The 18,754-nt window shown below is 36.7% G+C and overlaps 2 pseudogenes; one reads left to right on the forward strand and one right to left on the reverse strand.

Moving 5' to 3' along the window:
* Window positions 1-5,296: 5,296 nt before the first annotated feature.
* On the forward strand, window positions 5,297-6,193 carry LOC113893500 (annotated as a pseudogene).
* A 7,521-nt stretch (window positions 6,194-13,714) lies between these two features.
* LOC113893502 lies at window positions 13,715-15,083 on the reverse strand (annotated as a pseudogene).
* Between the last annotated feature and the right edge of the window lie 3,671 nt (window positions 15,084-18,754).

Raw genomic sequence — 18,754 nt, forward strand, 5'->3', positions numbered from 1 at the left:
TAAAAACATTTAGGTCTCTCTGAGAAGAGGAATCTATACTGTGAACCTCCTGATGAATCCTATTCAGAGTAACATATGTTAAATAATGTAGTTAAATGCAAATTTTTTATGGACGAAGCTGCTAAGTCACTTCAGTCATGTCCAACTCTGTGCGACCCCATAGACGGCAGCCCATCAGGCTCCTCTGTCCATGGGACTTTCCAGGCAAGAGTACTGAAGTGGGTTGCTATTGCCTTCTCCAATGGAAGAAGAGGATAGCACATTAATAAATAGCTACAGTGAGAATTCTAGTATAAGTTCAATGAGTTTTATAATACAGAATCTAGCTCTGTGCTTGACAGGTAGTAGACACTGGATGGAATATTTCCATTTAAAATAGGCTGCCTCAGATTTCCCAATAACCAGGTGGAAGCAACTCCTGACATAGAAGTAAATGGATGTGCTTTAATGGAAGGCAGGGTGACAAAAAAGTTTGGTGTTGCTTCATTATATAAGAAGAGTAAGTTCAGGAGAATTTCAGAGTGTAGGAGTACAGGCGTGGTTTGCACAGGTCTCAGCCTATGGATAAGACTGGACCTGTGGCTCTTATGATTACAAGACTCCCTTTAGCCATAACCATCAGAAAACTTAAAAAATACATATTTCTTACAGATCCTAGAAAGTATACGACACACTTGCAGCCATGCACTGAGGTGATGGGAAGAGAAATGGAAAAGGGTTAGAGGATACTAGGTATTCTTCTTCTATCGTGGTTCAAGGTCAGGACTAGAGTCTCAAGGGCTCGCTCTTTAATGGTGAACTTAAGACATAAGTGAGGAATTTTAAAGCCTGAGAAGAGAAAAAACAAGAGAACCAAATGATCAGTTATTCAGACAGTAAAGAATCTGCCTGCAACCTAGGAGACCCAGGTTCAATCCCTGGGAGGGGAAGATGTCCTGGAAAAGGGAATGGCTACCCACTCCAGTATTCTTTTATGGAGAATCCTATGGACAGAGGATTCTGGTAGGCTACAGTCCATGGGGTCACAAAGAGTTGCACAAGATTGAGTGACTAACACTTTCACTTCACTTTCAAGCTCTCTAAAACAAAAGAGCCTGACAGGAGGGGTGGAGGGTGATGTTAGCCTGGATTTTTACCTAGTCTGGTGGCTGGCAATGTGTTTATTGAAGCCTTCTTTGAAATAGATGCCCTGACTGTCAAAGCATAAATCAGGCACTTGCGTTATGAAAAGAAAAGTCAACAGTCAGGGCTTACTTTACAATACCATCAATGCACAGCCCAGTAAACCACGAGAAGTCAGGCAGAGAGAGGTAGGGCTTTCAGGAGGTGAGCTGGGAGGACAAAGGCCATTAAGACAAACATCACCTTTGCCCTTGCATTTGTGGGAAGGTTTCTGAAAGGATAAGACTAGTATAAATTAGGAGAATGACAAGACTCTCATCTTCTGAAAAATGAGAAGATATATTCATACTTATTTAATAAAATATGAAGATGGAAAACATGACTAAAAGTGATATTGTGTTTCTGAAGAAGAAAAATAGAACAAAAGCTGGTTAAATTTAAAGTTGGAATAAAGGATCACTTAGAAAACAGGAAAAATTAAAAAGCAAACTACAGGTCAAATAAGTAGGTAAATTTTGCCATTAAGACAGTCAGTGAAAAAGCTGGCTTAAAACTCAACATTCTAAAAACAAAGATCATGGCATCTGGTTCCATCACTTTATGGCAACAGATAGGGAAACAATGGAAACAGTGAGATACTTTATTTAGGGGGGCTGCAAAATCAATGCAGATGGTGACTGCAGCCATGAAATTTAAAAAAGAAAAAAAAAATGCTTACTCCTTTGAAGAAAAGTTATGACCAACCTAGAAAGTATATTAAAAAGCAGAGACATTACCTTGCTGCCAAAGGTCCTGATAGTTAAAGCCATGGTTCTTCCAGTAGTCATGTATGGATGTGAGAGTTAAGCTATAAAGAAAGCTGAACAGCAAAGAATTATGCTTTTGAACTGTGGTGTTGGAGAAGATTCTTGAGAGTCCCTTGGACTGCAAGGAGATCAAACCAGTCAATCCTCAAAGAAATCTGTCCTGAATATTCTTTGGAAGGACATGCTGAAGCTGAAACACCAATACTTTGGCTACCTGGTGCAAAGGACTGACTCATTGGAAAAGTCCCTGATTATGGGGAAGATTGAAGGCAGGAGGAGAAGGGAATGACAGAAGATGAGATGGTTGGATGGCATCACTGACTCAATGGACATGAGTTTGAGCAAGCTCTGGGAGTTGGTGATGGACAGGGAAGCCTGGAATGCTGCAGTCCATGGGGTCACAAAGAGTGCGACATGACTGAATGACTGAACTGAACTGTAAACAATCAGAATTAACATCCTGTTCTTCGTTCCAAATAATATTGCTTCTCTAATAAGAGAAGAAATATTAACTGTGTAGCTGTGATTTAGTCACAGTCGGTTCATAAGATAATGAGATCAGTAGCTGTGGAAATTGAGCAGAAAACTATTTTGCAGTATGAATAACAGCTTAATAATAACTATGACATTTATAATTTATTGAATGTTATTATGGATCTCTGTATAAGTCAGAGTTCTTTTTTGAGTGTGTCTGATTCCAAACTCTTGAGATTTCTACTATATTTAAAAAACTCAACCGTACTCCCACCACCTAGGGGTAATAGAAAGGCCATTCTATATTTGGCCTCTAATCGAGAATCAGTGCAAAAGAAACCAATCCAGTGCTAATATACTGCTAATGTTGTTTAGTTGATTCTTGAACAACAAAACTTTGAACTGTGTGGGACAATTATAGGCATATTTTTTTCAATAAATATAGTGGGAACACTTTGGGAGATTTGCTACAATCAAAAAATTAAAAATTCACAGAGGAGCCATGTACCCTAGAAATAAGGCATTTACAAAAAAGTTGTGTGTGTCATAAATGCAAAAATATATATGGATACTAGTGCATCTTTGTATATGCAGAAGGCATTGTTGTTGTTCAGTCACTAAGTCATGTCCAATTTTGGAAACATAACCCACTTACCAAATTGTTACTGTTCAGTTACCAAGTCGCCTCTTTGTGACCCCATGAACTACAGCACACCAGGCTTTCCTGTCCTTCACTATCTCCCAGAGTTTGCTCAAGCTCACATCCATTGAGTTGGTGATGCCCTCCAACCATCTTGTCCTCTGTCACCCTCTTCTCCTCCTGCCTTCAATTCTTCCCAGCATCAAGGTCTTTTCCAATGAGTCAGTTCTTCGCATTAGATGGCCAAAGTATTGGAGCTTCAGCTTCAGCACCCAATGAATATTCAGTGTTGATTTATTTTAGGATTGACTAGTTTGACTTCCTTGCTGTCCAAGGAACTCTCAAGAGTCTTCTCCAACATCACAGTTCAAAAGCATCAATTCTTCGGCTCTCAGCCTTCTTTATGGTCCAACTCTCATATCCATACATGACTACTGGAAAAACCATAGCTTTGACCATCCAGACCTTTGTCAGCATAGTGATGTCTTGCAACATCCCTGCCAGTAGGCCACTGACCCTGTCCCTCTGGATCCAGAGGGGAAAGCCTTTCATCCTCATAGTCTATGAGGTTTCTGTGAAACATCTAACTGGTGATATGAACTTAATAATGATTTTTATTTGGAAAACTCCTGACCTTTGTAACCCACCAAATAAAAGACAGATCAATTCTACTAACTGAAATGTGCTTGGAGAATATGCAGAAAGAAGAATACCAAACAGAAAACAAAAAGGAAGAGCTCTCAAGATCGAATACTAGGAAACAGTGATATTTCATAGATGAGTAGAGAATGAAAAGACTGTGTAAGACACTAAAAAAAAAGAGATTCAAAATTAGAAAAATGAGAATTATGGTGTGGGATCCCTTTGAAAAATGACTAATTGGGTCCCCAGTTTCTTGCTATGATCATATACTGGTTAGTACTCTTAGATGTGAAAAATGACTAAAATTAAATTTATTTATTTATTTATTTTTCCTAATTTTATTTTATTTTTAAACTTTACATAATTGTATTAGTTTTGCCAAATATCAAAATGAATCCGCCACAGGTATACATGTGTTCCCCATCCTGAACCCTCCTCCCTCCTCCCTCCCCATACCATCCCTCTGGGTCGTCCCAAGAACATATTGACTCCAGGTAAAATAGCTACAAAAACGTGCCATTGATTTCAAACGTAATAAAAGTTTTATAAGTGTTAGAAGATCAGGGGGTCAATGGAATTGAAAGTCAGGTTGAAGAAGCTTAAAGGATAAACTGAGCAGGGATGAGATAAGATAAGACACTAATATCTTTTCAAAGGCATTGAAACCATAATGAAAACAGGTGCAGCATAGAAGAATAATTTTGATGATATTAAAAAAGTTGTCACTTCAAAGCTTTAGGAACCACAGTCAATTACCCGAAAAATAACATGAATGCACATGAGCATATTTCTTTTGCTAATAGCACAATCTTACTTCACACTATAGGTAAAATGAGTGCTCAGTCATCTCCGACTTTTTGCAACCCCAAGGACAGTAGCCCACCAGGCTCCTCTGTCCATGGGATTCTCCAGGCAAGAATGCTAGAGTGGGTTGCCATTTCCTTCTCCAATAGATAAAATAGTAGTGCTTGAAACCAACTATGAATTAAGAATAGGAAAACAAGTAGAAAAGAATAAATGGACAGCGGAAAGTGTCAGGACCCAGGCTTGTGTTTTGTTATCATTCTTTTTTGTTTTCCAGGAGAGATACATCTTACCCTTTAAAGAACCCTTATAAAGTAACAGTTGAAGATAATTCATCTTCATCATCTGGATATATCCCATATCCAAAGTTTGTCTTGGATAAAAAAAAAGTAGTATTATCTTTAGTAGTAGATAATGAAGTAGTATTATCTTTTTTCACTACTTTTTTGTAAATTTAGTCCATGTCATGAATTAACAAACATTTGTAAATTTTGAGGGGCCAACAATGATCTTAGAAAGAGTTGGTTTGATAATAAAATAAATCCTAAAGGAATAATCCTCTCTCACGCTTGTAAATTCAGAAAGACTGTCAGAACAGTGATGATATTGATTATAATGTGAAGGGCTAACTAAATGTAGACCAATGTGAAGGGATAAATAAATGTAGACTGACGAGAAGGGATAAGTAAATGTAGACTGGTTTGTTTGGCTGTAACTGCAGTGTTTTGGTAAAGAATTCATTTATGAACCTCCTTATAAAATCTCTTTGATTTTCTTTTGTCAATTGGATAGATTTCAAAACTCAGTGATGAAAAACCACACAGCAATAACAACTTTCATCCTTCTGGGACAGACAGATGACCCACAACTGCAAATTCTGCTTTTCATCTATTTCTCACTTACCTGTTGAGTGTAACAGGGAACTTGACGATCATCACCCTCACACTGGTAGACTCCCATCTTAAAACTCCTATGTACTTCTTCCTCAGAAATGTTTCCTTCTTGGAAGTCTCATTGACCACTGTCTGTATTCCTCGGTTTCTGTACAGTATATCAACTGGGGACAATACCATCACCTATAATGCTTGCGCAGGTCAAATTTTTTTTGTTATTCTGTTTGGAGCAACAGAATTTTTTCTGCTGGCAGCCATGTACTACAACCACTATGTGGCCATCTGTAAATCCCCGCATTGCACGACCATCGTGAACAAGAGAGTCTGCACCTTCTTAGTCCTCAGCTGTTGGGTTTCGGGTTTGATAATCATCATCCTACTCCTTAAGCTCCAGCTGGAATCCTGTATTTCCAATGTCATTGATCATTTTAGTTGTGATGCTGGTCCCCTCCTAAAGATCTTGCGCTCAGATCATAGGTAATAGAACAAATAGTTATCCTTGTGGCTGTATTTGCCCTCATTATCACCCTAGTGTGTGTATTTCTGTCCTACACATACATCATTAGGACAATTCTGAGGTTTCCCATGGTCCAACAAAGGAAAAAGGCCTTTCTACCTGCTCATCCCCCATGACTGTAGTTTCCATCACCTATGGAAGCTGTATCTTCATCTATGTCAAACCCTTGGCAAAGGAAGAGGTGGCCATAAATAGAGGTGTCTCAGTGTCCACCACTGCTGTGGCCCCTTTGTTGAACCCCTTCATTTACACCCTGAGGAGTAAGCAAGTGAAGCAGCTTTCAATAACTCCATAAAAAGGATTGCATTCCTCTCAAAAGAATCCAAGTTTTCATCAGAGTAGAATGAAACTCTTCTAAATATTTAACTACAGCTTCTAATCGACTTCACTTTCGTTTTTCACTTTCCTGCATTGGAGAAGGAAATGGCAACCCACTCCAGTGTTCTTGCCTTGTGAATCCCAGGGACGGAAGAGCCTGGTGTGCTGCCATCTATGGGGTCGATAAGAGTTGGACAGGACTCAGCGACTTCTCCTTCTAATTATTTCATTGCTTTGTATCTATAATTTCATCATTTTATCCTTCTCAAAGTCATTTAATACTGCTTCCTAATCTCACTGTAATCAAACTTCTCTCAAACCAAACTCATATATGTTTTCTTTTATTGTGAAACTATAAAATATACTTCCAAGTAATTAAACTTGTCTCCAGTTCTGACCTAGTCTTTTCTTCAATGATCTAAGAGAATTAGGTGAGTAATAATATTTAATGTACATAAATTATACAGAAGATACATTATGTAATAACACTAATTTTACCAATAGTACCTTAAAATACTAATAATCAAATAAAATAAGTCAACAATAATAAACATGTATTAAAAATAAATTTGTCCAAACAGGTATTCCAGGCTAATTAAAATAATGAAACAGCAAACAGGAAATAACTATATCAATGGGAGTTTCAGAATGATCTGAATTCTAAAAAATGGAAGCATTTTCACAATCACTAATAAGAGGCATTAGTTATATAGTTTCTATTCACTTAAAAGGGATGCATCTAATTTAAAATAAATTTAAACATGACATCACTTATTATGAGTTACAAAATTAGATGTATGAATGATTTAGAATATAAAATGTTAAATGCTCATAATACAACTACACATTAATACAAGGGCAACAGAATGATTTTAAAAGATATCAGAGATATCCTAAACAACAGAAATAGAAAGTTATAAAAGCAAGTAAATATTAGAATTATGATCAAGGGACAATTGAAGATAATATTGCTAAATTTGATAACTTAGAATTTAAAGCAAGTAACAGGTGGGCTTGTCAATTAAAAAGAAAAAGGAAAGAAGGAAGGAATGAAGAAAGAAAGAAAACCTTTCTTGATAATACATTCACTTTTTCATTATTTTCATTGAATGTGAACAATTACTTCTACTGGCTAAGAAACAAACAAACAAAAAAAAACTGTTCTAAAAATTTGAGAAATTGTGCCTGATATTAAATGAAAACCTCAGAAACTATTTATTTTTAAATGTAAAGTGGGCTTTGAAATTGCCAATATTCTTTTAAATTATTTCTATTGGCATAATTCTGCCTTTACCAATCCCATAAATATTTCAGTTATACTAAAATGTAGACGGAAGAAGACTGAGTAAATTAACCAATATATTACAAGTAGCAAAGAGTGGAGTCTGGATTTTAATTTCAAGTCATGTTTAATCTGCTGCAGTACATAACCTATCAAGAAGCAATGTGGTTTTGGTGGGGCAGGGTTGGCAAAAGACATTGTAATTGAAAACTAAATGAAAGTAATTGAAAGACACTGTAATTGAAAGTATACACACCAGCTAGTAGGAGAGATCTTTACCTGCAATAATACACTCTTAAGTTATGTATGGTTGTGAGAGTTGGACTACAAAGCAAGCTGAGGGCAGAATTGATGCTTTTTAACTGTGGTGTTGGAGAAGACTCTTGAGAGTCCCTTGGACTGCAGGGAGATTCAACCAGTCCATCCTAAAGGAAATTAGTCCTGGGTGTTCATTGGAAGGACTGATGTTGAAGCTGAAACGCCAATACTTTGGCCACCTGATGTGAAGAGTTGACTCATTTGAAAAGACCCTGATGTTGGGAAAGATTGAAGGCAGAAGGAGAAGGGGATGACAAAGGATGAGATCATTAGATGGCATCACCGACTCAATGGACATGAGTTTGGGTAAACTCTGGGGAGTTGGTAATGAACAGGGAGGCCTGGGATGCTGTGGTTCGTGGGGTTGCAAAGAGTCGGACACGACTGAGCGACTGACATGAACTGAACTGAAGTTATCAATATGCCTAATTATCTCTGTTAAATTTCTTTATTGATATCAAAGAAAAATATTGTTGTCTAAACATTTCAGAATTTATATAATAGACTTTACATAGCATGATCTGTCCTATTGCAGCATATTTGGAATTTATGTTTTGATAAGAAGGAACATGAGATAAAAATGGAGTTATCACCTCCCTGCAACTTTGAAACATAAATCATTAACATGACCTCATGATACATACAACAGAGAGCTCTTATGTACTAAAGTCACTGTAAGAAATATTGGAATAAACAAATCTGCACAAGAGACACTAAAGTAGTCATAATTGAAACCTGAGTAATTATGTGACACTTAGAAATGTGTGGCTAATAAGTCAATAAATGATGAATATAATTATGATATTATATATAATTCCAAAAGAGACAAATAATTTTAATTACTTAATTTAGATTAGGCTTTCCTGGTGGCTCAGACGGTAAAGCATCTGCCTATAATGCGTGTAGACCTGGCTTCGATCCCTGGATTGGGAAGATCCTCTGGAGTAGGTGGCAACCCACTCCAGTACTATTGCCTGGAAAATCCCATGGACGGATGGAGCCTGGTAGGCTACAGTCTGTGGGGTCACAAAGAGTTGGACACGACTGAGTGACTTTACTTTCTTTCACTTTCACTATAAAAGCTATATGTTAAAACAAGAACAAGTTCAGGACATCAATATCTAAAATTCAGAAAGTATAGGAGTCAGAGACAAAAGTTGCTCTTTTTCTTTATATGTGGAATTTTAAGTGTCATATGGGCAGTGTGTGCTCAGTCATGTCTAACTCTTTGCAACCCCATGGACTGTAGACCGCCAAGCTTCTCTGTCCATGGGATTCTCCAGTCAAGAATAAAAGAGTAGGTTGCCATTTCTTCCTCCAGGAGATTTTCCCCAACCAGGGATCAAACCTGTGTCTCCTAAATTGCAGGCATATTCTTTACTGCGGAGCCATCAGATAACCCATCAAAACAATGATAATAAGCAATTAATATTTGAGCTACTGAGATTTTATTGTCTTGAAAAGTAGCATCCTTTTAAAATGGAGGTGAAAGAAGTGAAATGGTGGCAGCATTGTAGTTTGAAAGGAAGAAGGCTAAAAAAGCTTAATATAGAGAAGGTCCATTTGGTTAGGATTGCTTACTAGCACTGTTTTTTTTTTTTTTTTTTTTCTGGTGTTATGTTTCCCTAATTGTTTGTAATGTCTGTGGCCTTTGTTGATGTCTGTACATTTGAAGAAGTGAGCACCACTTCCAAGCTTTACAGATTGGCTTTGAGATGGAAAGCCCGTGACCACTCAGTCCTCCCAGAGATCCTGGACTCACCATCTGGTAGAGTTCATGGATGAGATTGATGCTGAAGTCCAGTACCACTTATTGAAGAGTATTGTCGATCAAAAAAATAACACACACGTGAGAGTTGTGGGTTATGTTTCATTTGGGGTATAATGAGGGCTGTAGCCTGGGAGACAGCATTACAGATAGCACTGAGAAACTGACCTCACTGTGGACCCCAGCATTAGGGTCACCCAGCTACCTCCTATGCCAGGCTGGGCCCATGGCCCAAAGCTCTAGGGCAGTGCCTGCTCCAACACCACCAGCCCATGTGGATCCAAGATCCAGACTTGACCTTGTGTTCCCATTCTCCAGGAATGTCCCCCACAGACTTAGGCTGAAAGTCCACCTCCATGTACACAGGCTCTAAAACCAATACCACAGTCTAAGACCAGGCATACTTCCAGAGACACAGGTGCCAGAGCATCCTAGTGGACCCCAACACCAGGCTGGTCCCCACAGGCTCCAGAGCAGGTCCATCCCCAGGCACCAGGCTCAACACAGCATCCCATCACCTCTTGCAGATTCAGGCTCTTGCCCCATCCTGCACCAGATCATCCTTGGGCACCTGTGTACCAGGATTGCCATAACAGATTCAGATGTCAGACCTGCCTCAGTAGACCCAGGCTCCAGGCATACACCTGCAGGCACAGACACCGGATCAGCCCTGGTGACCTAGGCAGTAGGCCCACTTGATGGGAATGGAAATTAAATGGTAATGGAATGGACATGGTAATGATAATGGAAATTAAAACAGAAATAAACAAATGGGACCCAGATAAATTTAGAAGATTTGCATAGCAAAGGAAACAATAAACACAAGGAAAAGAAAATCAATAGAATGGGGGAAAATATTTGCAAATGATGTGACCAAAAAGGGATTAATTTCTAAAAATATATAAATAGCTCACATAGCTCAATATCTTAGAAACAAACAACCCAATCAAAAAAAAAAAAAAATGGGCAGAAGATCTAAATAGACATTATTCCAAAGAAGACACACAGGTGGCTAAAAGGCACATGAAAAATGTTGAAAATCGCTGATTACTAGAGAAATGCAAATAAAAACTACAATAAAGTACCACCTCATACTAGTCAGAATGGCCATCATCAAAAACTCTACAAACAATAAATGCTAGAGAGGGTGTCGAGAGAAGAGAACACTCCTATATTGTTGATGGGAATGTAAGTTGATGCAGTCACTGAAAAACAGTATGGAGGTTTCTAAAAAAAACTAAAAATAAAACTAATGTATGAATCAGCAATCCTACTTTTGGGGACACGCCCAGAGTAAACTAAAATTTGAAAAGACACATGTACCCCAAAATTCATTTCAACACTATTTACAACAGCCCTTACATGGAAGCAAACTAAACGCTCATCAGCAAATGACTGGATAAAAAAAAGCGTGGTGCATATACACACAATGAAATATTATTCAACCATTAAAAAAGAATGAAATAATGCCATTTGCAGCAGCATGGATAGACCTAGGGATTATCACAATGAGTGAAGTAAGCCAGACAGAGAACAACAAGTATCATATGACATGGCTCAAGTGGTAAAAATCCACCTGCAATGCAGGAGACAGAGGCGATGCAAGTTTGGTTTCCCAGTTCAGAAGATGCCCTAGAGTAGGAAATGGCAGCCCACTGCAGTATTCTTACTTGAAAATCGGGTGCACAGAGGAGCCTGGTGGGTACAGTCCACAGAGGCACAAAGAGTCGGACACAACTGAGCAAGCAGTCATGACACACAATTGCTTATATGTGGATTTTTTTGCTGTTGTTGTTGGCAAAGAAATGTCTCTGCTTTTTATTTTTTTAATGTAAATTTATTTTAATTGGAGGTTAATTACTTTACAATATTGTATTGGTTTTGCCATACATTAACATGAATCTGCCACATATAAATTAACCTACTTACAAAACAGAAATAAACTCACAGACACAAAAAACAAACTTATATTAACCAAAGAGCAAAGGAGGGGTAAATTAGGAGTTTGTGATAACATATGCACACTACCATAATAAAAATATATAACCAACAAGGACCTACTGTACAGCCAAGGAAACTGTGTGCAATACTTTGTAATAACCTACAAGGAAAAGAGGCTGAAAAAAAGAACATATATAACTTAATTATTTTGCTGTACACCTGAAACTAATACAACATTATAAATCAACCATGCTTCAATTTAAAAATAGGAAATTATACATGTTTACTAAGCAAAGGATAAAAGGAAAGATATAAACATCTGAATGCAGAGTTCCAAAGAATAGCAAGAAGAGATAAGAAAGCCTTCTTCAGCGATCAATGCAAAGAAATACAGGAAAACAACAGAATGGGAAAGACTAGGGATCTCTTCAAGGAAATCAGAGATATCAAAGGAACATTTCATGCAAAGATGAGCTCGATAAAGGACAGAAATGGTATGGACCTAACAGAAGCAGAAGATATTAAGAAGAGATGGCAAGAATACACAGAAGAACTGTACAAAAAAGATCTTCACGACCCAGATAATCACGATGGTGTGATCACTGACCTAGAGCCAGACATTCTGGAATATGAAGTCAAGTGGGCCTTAGAAAGCATCACTATGAACAAAGCTAGTGGAAGTGATGGAACTCCAGTTGAGCTATTCCAAATCCTGAAAGATGATGCTGTGAAAGTGCTGCACTCAATATGCCAGCACATTTGGAAAACTCAGCAGTGGCCACAGGACTGGAAAAGGTCAGTTTTCATTCCAATCCCAAAGAAAGGCAATGCCAAAGAATGCTCAAACTACAGCACAATTGCACTCATCTCACATGCTAGTAAAGTAATGCTCCAAATTCTCCAAGCCAGGCTTCAGCAATATGTGAACCGTGAACTTCCTGACGTTCAAACTGGTTTTAGAAAAGGCAGAGGAACCAGAGATCAAATTGCCAACATCTGCTGGATCATAGAAAAAGCAAGAGAATTCCAGAAAAACATCTATTTCTGCTTTATTGACTATGCCAAAGCCTTTGACTGTGTGGATCACAATAAACTGTGGAAAATTCTGAAAGAGATGAGAATAACAGACCACCTGATCTGCCTCTTGAGAAACTTGTATGCAGGTCAGGAAGCAACAGTTAGAACTCGACATGGAACAACAGACTGGTTCCGAATAGGAAAAGGAGTTCGTCAAGGCTGTATATTGTCACCCTGTTTATTTAACTTATATGCAGAGTACATCATGAGAAACGCTGGACTGGAAGAAACACAAGCTGGAATCAAGATTGCCTGGAGAAATATCAATAACCTCAGATATGTAGATGACACCATCCTTATGGCAGAAAATGAAGAGGAACTAAAAAGCCTCTTGATGAAAGTGAAAGAGGAGAGTGAAAAATTTGGCTTAAAGCTCAACATTCAGAAAACGAAGATAATGGCATCCAGTCCCATACTTCGTGGGAAATAGATGGGGAAACAGTGGAAACAGTGTTTGACTTTATTTTTCTGGGCTCCAAAATCACTGCAGATGGTGACTGCAGCCATGAAGTTAAAAGACGCTTACTCTTTGAAAGGAAAGTTATGACCAACCTAGATAGCATATTCAAAAGCAGAGACATTACTTTGCAAACAAAGGTCCATCTAGTCAAGGCTATGGTTTTTCCTGTGGTCATGTATGGATGTGAGAGTTGGACTGTGAAGAAGGCTGAGTGCCGAAGAATGGATGCTTTTGAACAGTGGTGTTGGAGAAGACTCTTGAGAGTCCCTTGGACTGCAAGGAGATCCAACCAGTCCATTCTGAAGGAGATCAGCCCTGGGATTTCTTTGAAAGAAATGATGCTAAAGCTGAAACTCCAGTACTTTGGCCACCTCGTGCAAAGAATTGACTCATTGGAAAAGACTCTGATGCTTGGAGGGATTGGGGGCAGGAGGAGAAAGGGACGACAGAGGATGAGATGGCTGGATGTCATCACTGACTCGATGGATGTAAGTCTGGGTGAACCCCGGGAGTTGGTGATGGACAGGGAGGCCTGGCGTGCTGCGATTCATGGGGTCGCAAAAAGTCGGACATGACTGAGCGACTGATCTGATCTGACTAAGCTGACAAAAATTTTAAAGTTGATTCAAAAAACACCTTACAAAATAAGACTCTACATTACACTTTTAAAGAATAAGTTCTCTTGGAGAATCTTAAGCATATTTAATAATTCAGTTTAAGAATTTTTAAAATTATGGCTTTTAAATGAATCATGGAACATTCATTTAAATTACTTAGGAAATAAAATACTCCAAAAATTTATATTCCATAATACAACCAAATCCCTCCTTTCATTTTATTCTACATTCTATTAGAGAAAATAAATTTTGCAATTTTGTATTTCTAACACAGAAATACTTCATTTTGAAGAACAGAAAGTTAAATTCAGATGTATAGAATGGAAAGGGTTTCTAAGCTCAAGTAAGCACAAGTTATATAATAAATTAAATATTAGAGTCAATTCTTGTACTAGAAACATCAAAAGAGTTTTTGTTCAATGTTTCTTTTATGCTTTCATGTTGATTATTTCAATAAACAGTATTACTTGTCTGAAGCAGAAAATATCTTTCTAAATACATCTCTGAAGGTTTGTTGAACTTGCTGGTTCCTCTAAGTATAAATGAATGGGTTCAACAAAGGAGCAATTGAAGTATTTAATACAGCCACTCCTTTGCTTAAAGTGATCCTTTCATTTGCTGAGGGCTTTATGTAGATGAATATAAAACTACCATAAGTGATGGATACAACAATCATGTGAGAAGAGCAGGTAGAAAAGGCTTTTTTTCTTTTGTTGAGCTGAAGGGAATTTTAGAATTGTCTTTATGATGTAAGAGTAAGAAAGAATTATCAATAACAGTGTGACCACGAGGATTATCGCAGCTAATAAAAATGCAATCATTTCTAGTAAATATGTGTCTGAGCAAGAAAGTTGTAGAATAGGAGAAATATCACAAATGAAATGATCAATAACATTTGAATCACAGAAATCCAGGTAAAGACCCAAAATCAGTGGAGGGAAAATGACCAGGAAGCCAGATGCCCAAGAACTGAGTACCAGCTGATGACAAATTGTGCTGCTCATGATGGATGTATAACGCAAAGGCTTGCAAATGGCAACATAGCAGTCATAGGACATAACCGGCAGAAGGAAAAATTCTGTAAGTCCCAAGAATATGTAAAAAAATAACTGAGACAGGCAACCAATATAAGAAATAGTCTTTTCTCTGTTTACAGTGGTGATTAGGAATCTGGGGATGCAAGCACTTGTGAATGACATTTCCAGGAAAGAGAAATTATGGAGGAAGAAATACATTGGGGTCTTGAGATGGGACTCCAACAGAGTGAGGGCAATGATGGTTAAGTTTCCGATCATGCTCAATGTGTAATTTAGAAGCAGAAACAAAAAAAATTAGGATCTGTAACTGAGAATCATCTGTCAGTCCCAGAAGGACAAACTCTGTGTGCCTTGTATGATTCTTCATGTCTCCTCTGTGATTTCAAACAATGTCTTGTAATAAAAAGGTATAAAAGTAAGAAACTACAGGAATAGATTTATCTTTAAGATTTGATATATTAAAGTATACATAGGCACATACCCAATTGCCTGAGTTTGAAGATATGCTCTAGAACTGTGCTACAAATACTATTATTACCGGAGTCAACTCAGTTTTGAAAATTAACCTATAAAATCCATAAGAGTTGATTTTTTTCAGGCTTATTTACAAACTTCCAGTCAATTACAACTGCTTCCAATTTGTCCATTGTTAAATAAATTAAATAAATCCTTGGTTCAGATTTCAAAATAATTCATTAATTTTTAATTAACTTCATCAAAATAAAATTATACCAGTGAAGTGAATTAAAACCTACAGTTAAATTCTGATACTTCAGATTTCATATTAAAGGGACATTTGATTCAAGCCCAGTTAGTCACCTAGAGAAGTAACTTCTCTAGAAACTACTGATGAAGGCATAGAAAGGACAACAAGAGAAAAAGAGAACATAATTTGTAGTACTCCAGCAAAATAAATAAAAGTTGAATCTAGGAAAACCTGAAAATGAATATAAAGCAGATATAATCACATTTACAAAAAATTAACAATGCATTGAGAACTTCAACATTTTGCCACATGTAATGGAGACCAAATAATAAAAGAGAAAATACAGAAAAGATCATCACAATCTCCATCCAGTTACACATATTCAGAGTCTAACATCACTTGTCATTAAATTATCTTTTAATCAGATACTAAATTACAGTGGAAATCTTTCAATAAAACATATTTTTATTCTCTAGTTTTTTATAAAAGCAAAAGAATTTTGGTGAAGTCAGAGTACTAATTGGTTATATATTTTAGAGCCATGTTTTCAACTAAAATATACCCAATGATGAAGTTCATTTTCCTCTTACTCTGAAGAAATGTTTGTCAACCATTTGTGAAATAGGTAGACTATTTCCAAATAAACTTAGAATATAAGCACTGAAAAAAAGGAAAACAGACTACATCGTAGAGTATACAATGTTTTCTTCATTTTAAAATAATATGATGTATGAAACGAGTTGCCAGTCCGGGTTCGATGCACAATACTGGATGCTTGGGGCTAGTGCACTGGGACGACCCAGAGGGATGGTATGGGGAGGGAGGAGGGAGGAGGGTTCAGGATGGGGAACACATGTATACCTGTGGTGGATTCATTTTGATATTTGGCAAAACTAATACAATTATGTAAAGTTTAAAAATAAAATAAAATAAAATAAAAATAAAATAATGTAAATTACCTTCCTTCTCAGCAATTATTATGCCAATCAATATTTTTGCCTGTTCTGAAGCTTTTCTTTTCTTATTGAATATATAATACTTTTCCTTCTACATGATTTAGCCTGTTACTTCACATAGGAATTCACAAACTCCACATTAATTAGATATATAATTTTACTTATTATTTAAAGCAAATCTTTGTTTTTCATTTCATGTATAATGAGTCAGAATTAGTACTCCTCAGGGAGTTAACTTTTCTGTTTTTTCAAAAATGTATTAAAACATGTGATATAAATTCTCCAAGAAAAAGATTCCCCAACCTTGTAATGTTTGATTGACATCTAGAGTTGCCAAGGTTCTCTTTGTCTAGAGCAGTACAATAATCATCATTCCCTTCACATTCCCACACAGCACAGTGTCTGGTGTAATCCATGAAGTACTAGAAATGTAAGTGCAAATACATATCTCAAGCTTCATGTTCTTGCATTTACAAATTCATAAATAGATGAGAAATAATCAGTGCTTTATTCAAAGAGAATTAATATCACCTTTAAATCGCTGTTATTTATTTGTATGTTATTTACAGGGTAGCAATAATTATTCTTAAATATTTAAGAGAAAAGTAAGACACTACTTACCACCATTAGTAAAATATGTTGGTATCTTTTTTTTTCTCTAGACTATGTAAATAAACATCAACCATAATATAGTCAAACATATTTATTGGAAAATAATATTAAATAAACTCTCATATTAATTCCAATCAGAGAGTAAAGTGTGACTATATTAGTAATGGAATTTTCTTTACTATCACATGAAACTGAATATATGTCTTGAATAATAAAGATTTCTAGTAAACTTCTCTCTGTTACTAGAAAATTTATATCTGTTCAACCAATCCCACTGTACCAACATCCATAATAATTACCACAGCTGAGGTGACTAGCTAGTTTGATACTTGAGAAATATCTGCCAGGTTCAAATTATTTAAATGGAGTGAGTGCTTCTTTACAAGAAACCTCAGGGGATAGTGTCTCTATGGGAAGTAGAAAAGATGAAATAACACTGAAAAAGCCACACAAAACACCATTTATCCCTTGTTTTTATCATTTAATTAAAAATAAGCTTATTGCTTCAAGCATGCTGATATGAAGTATTGAGAGACTCATCACATTTAAAAATACTCATTTCATTTTTTATTTATTTATTTTTATTTTTTAACTTTACACAATCATGTATACCCTGTAAACCAGCAGTTACCAAGATACCAGGATAAATCCTCTTGAGGTTATGTTTTTTCCAATATGTGAATTATCACTAGATCAGCATGTTGCTACCTACCACAAATACTATTACTGTTTTCTAAAAAAAAAAAAAAAACTCTATTCAATATTAAAAAATTAGAACTTCTGTATATTACTATGATTTGAGAATGGATATTTTATTTGGTGATTTAAGGATGTGCACCTAAATTCAAGCTTTTTGAAATATTACTAATTATTATAATGTCCACATTTGGTTTAAAATTTAGTATGCATGAAACACTGCTAATTGCTACATTTATATTATTTAAATTAGTCATCAATAGGCGATGGAGGAGCCTGGTAGGCTGTAGTCCATGGGGTCGCTAAGAGTCAGATATGACTAAGCGACTTCACTTTCACTTTCATGCATTGAAGAGAAGGAAATGGCAACCCACTCCAGTGTTCTTGCCTGGAGAATCCCAGGGATGGGGGAGCCTGGTGGGCTGCCAACTATGGTGTCGCACAGAGCTGGACACGACTGAAGTGACTTAGCAGCCGCAAGCAAAGTACACATATTTACGACCTTTGCTTTTGTAAAAACTAATACTTAGGGAAATCATTTCACTAATTTACACTCATGACAAAGTTTGAAACCCTATGCAGGATACAGGAAGCTTGGGGCTGGTGCACTGGGATGACCCAGAGGGGTGGTATGGGGAGGGAGGTGGGAGGGAGGTTCAGGATTTGGAACACGTGTACACCCGTGGCGGATGCATGTTGATGTATGGCACAACCAATACAATATTGTAAAGTAAAAAAAATAATAATAATAATAAAATAAAAAGAAATGTAGTAGAAATAAAACAAACAAACAAAAAAAACCATGGAGTCATGATTGCAATCAGATTCATGATTCCAAAGTGTAGCTTGTTACCCATTATGCAATACTTCCAATTAAGTAAATGAGTGGTTAGTTGACAGGCAGACTATAGCTAGATATTATGATAGATAGATAGGTAGGTAGATAGATAAACAATCTAATGGCTTAAATCAGACCCAGAATTTGAATGCTTAACTTTTGAGTGAATAAATATATGATAAAAAGAGTGGCATTTTCATATCACTGTCAACGGAAAAAAAAATGCACAT

Source organism: Bos indicus x Bos taurus, chromosome 5 (assembly GCF_003369695.1).
Source record: "Bos indicus x Bos taurus breed Angus x Brahman F1 hybrid chromosome 5, Bos_hybrid_MaternalHap_v2.0, whole genome shotgun sequence".
Classification (NCBI taxonomy): domain Eukaryota; kingdom Metazoa; phylum Chordata; class Mammalia; order Artiodactyla; family Bovidae; genus Bos; species Bos indicus x Bos taurus.